At 38.3% G+C, this 2,843-nt stretch overlaps 1 pseudogene; it reads right to left on the bottom strand.

Annotated features, from left to right (window-relative positions):
- Window positions 1-1,010: 1,010 nt before the first annotated feature.
- Window positions 1,011-2,203, bottom strand: LOC141672427 (glycine-rich RNA-binding protein GRP1A-like; annotated as a pseudogene).
- Window positions 2,204-2,843: the final 640 nt, after the last annotated feature.

Here is a 2,843-nt window from a genome sequence, read left to right as displayed (position 1 = left end):
ATATATATGTGCCTGAATGTTGACCTCTTTACCAGAAATTAAATATTTATAAACACTTAGTAAATTTTAATTATGTAGCTGATATATTTGTGTTCATATTCTTGTGCACCATCATCTCTACTCAGCAACTCTGTTCGGATCCACCATCTTAATATGTAACCCCCCTTGTAACTTAAAAATAATTACGAAAATGATCTACAATCTAATAGCCATTCCCATTGTATCTTTTGGTGCTGCCAATTCAAACTTAACAAACCTCATCATTACACGTTGGTTTCATCAAAGTAGCTCCGTGCATTATATTTTGACTATATATTAGTAGACATTCACTGACAATTGACCTCTTTTCAGTAAACTCTTTTTTCCTCGCGCCCCTTAACAAAATAACCTTGCAGTCCTTGAGGCCAGCCTTATATTGGAACCTATGCAAAAAAGAAGAAGAAGAAGAAGGCACCTCCCTTGACCTCCACAAGAAAATATGCATACAACCTCCGGCTGTTTTAAAACTTACATGAATATATTTGTCAATTCTGTCCAACTCAATCTCCAACATACCCTTCAGTAGATAAACCTGCCTGGAGCAAAAAAATCTAAAGTACAAAGCCGAATTTATGCCAAAACTAACACAAACACAACTTCCCAAATAGCCTTTTACCCGGCTACCTAACAGTCATTACCTATTGCAACGCCAAAATTATCACCTTCCTCTCTTATGGCATCCAGCATTAATTCAACCCCTCAGATTGTCCCAACAGCTGTTAACACATGCCGGACTTCCAGTCAAACACAGACAACGTCCCAATTAAACTAGTGACTTTGTAAAATTCTTACAACCTCTACCTTGACTTTGGAGAATGTTGTGCACACCACGCTCAACATTCCACTTTTGCAGTGCACTTAATTATCTATATCTCAAATGCTAGTGTCGACACCAAAATTGCAAGAATTTGATATTTGAAATCTGAATAGATGAGGGATGAGAGAACCCAAGGCCAAAAGAAACAAACGCATATGCTAACTTTATTTTTATTTATATCCAAAAAAAATCAACAAGGCATCAAAAAATGCAACAACAGAAATATCAATTCCTCCACTTCTTATCTGGACCACCACCACCACGGCTACCGTACCTTGAAGACCCAGTATCACCGTATCCAAGGCCACCACTTGCACCGTATAGATGGTCCGCTGTCAGGACGACCATAACCGCCACCTCCACCACCATGGCGAAAACCTCCACCACTAACACCACCACCTCCATTTGCCCTTGACTGAGCCTCATTAACAGTAATGTTTCGTCCGTCTAGACTCTGGCCATTCATTTCCCTCAATTGCTTCACGTAATGCATGCTCTTCTCGGAATGTTACAAATCCGAATCCCCTCGATCTGCCAGTCTCACGATCATTCACAATCTACCAAAAACATAAGAAGAATATATTGATTAAAATTGGATCATAGTGCAAAAGCAAATATTGAATCAAAGCATTCAATGATACTATCACAAATCATTAGTGATTACATGATATGGATATGGATCATTTGCCAATTATAAATACTATATATTTATATATTCTACTCACTAATCTATTTAGTGACTATTGTGTGCCCTTGGGCACACCATAGAAAATCCCAACAAGTTTAGATCAAATCTAAACCTTGGAAGTGTACTCATTGTAAGTGTGTAAACATGTGTGTGTATTTATTTATATATATAATTTATCCGATGTTAACGTACCATAAGTGAGGATGAGGGGGATAAAGTAACATAAAGAGAGCTAGAGAGTATGATGATAACAAAACAAAACCAGAACAGGAGTAACACATGATGATGATGATGATGATGATGATGATGACGATGATGATGATTAGTAACAAATAACACATGATCAGGTTGCGCTGCCCATTCCAATGACAAACGCTGCACCGACCTTGGAATCAACAACCTCTCCGAACTGAGAAAAGGCATTTCCGAGAGTCCTGTCTGTGGTGGCCCATGCCAATCCTCCCACAAAGCATCGAAACTCTACATCCGCAGCTGCCATTGTCAATTAATATCACACAAATTTAGTCCTATTTGTTGAAAGACAACATGCCAATAATGGTTTGACGCGTAAAATAGGTTAATCAGCCCGGTTTTAGTGATGATTTATGGACAAGTTTGCTTGTTTGTACCGAGTCTCACTTGATTTAGTTACAACTCAACTTTCTAGCCTTTCCCTCTGCATTTTCTATTTTTGCTCTTTCATTTTACAGGTCTAACTCAATTTAAAGGAAATTTTTTTTTGGCAGTAAATAGAGATTTTATTACTTCAAATCATCACACAATACATGATAAAAATCCGGATGGATATTATCCAACCGCCAAATACGATCAGCTGGTAAATAGCTATGTCTCGCTAGAAAGTGAGCCCCTCTATTTGCAGATCGTTTAACAAATCTCAACATAACGTTTTGGCTATGTAACTCTGCTAATAGTTCCTTGCATTCTGACACCAAGCGGCCTACATAAGATAAACTATTGTAGGAACTGCGTATCCACTCAACTATTTGCAGGCTATCAGTTTCAACTTCAACATTTTGTTGCCTTGCTGTCTTAGTCCAACTCAGTGCCTCTCTGATTCCCATGGCTTCCGCTAGAGCCGAGGAGGTCCGTCCTTCGTAACACCATGATCTTGCTTCCACAAGTGCACTTCGATGATCACGGACAACAAAAGCATAACTATATCTGTTAGGATCTTCAAATAATGCAGCATCGGAGTTAACCTTAACTCTATTTTCCTTCGGTATTTTCCATTGTTCTAATCCATCCTCTTGAGTTATATAACCCAAAGAATTGTTAAAA

Source organism: Apium graveolens, chromosome 7, assembly GCF_009905375.1.
Source record: "Apium graveolens cultivar Ventura chromosome 7, ASM990537v1, whole genome shotgun sequence".
Classification (NCBI taxonomy): domain Eukaryota; kingdom Viridiplantae; phylum Streptophyta; class Magnoliopsida; order Apiales; family Apiaceae; genus Apium; species Apium graveolens.
This window is presented reverse-complemented; position numbering and strand designations above follow the sequence as displayed.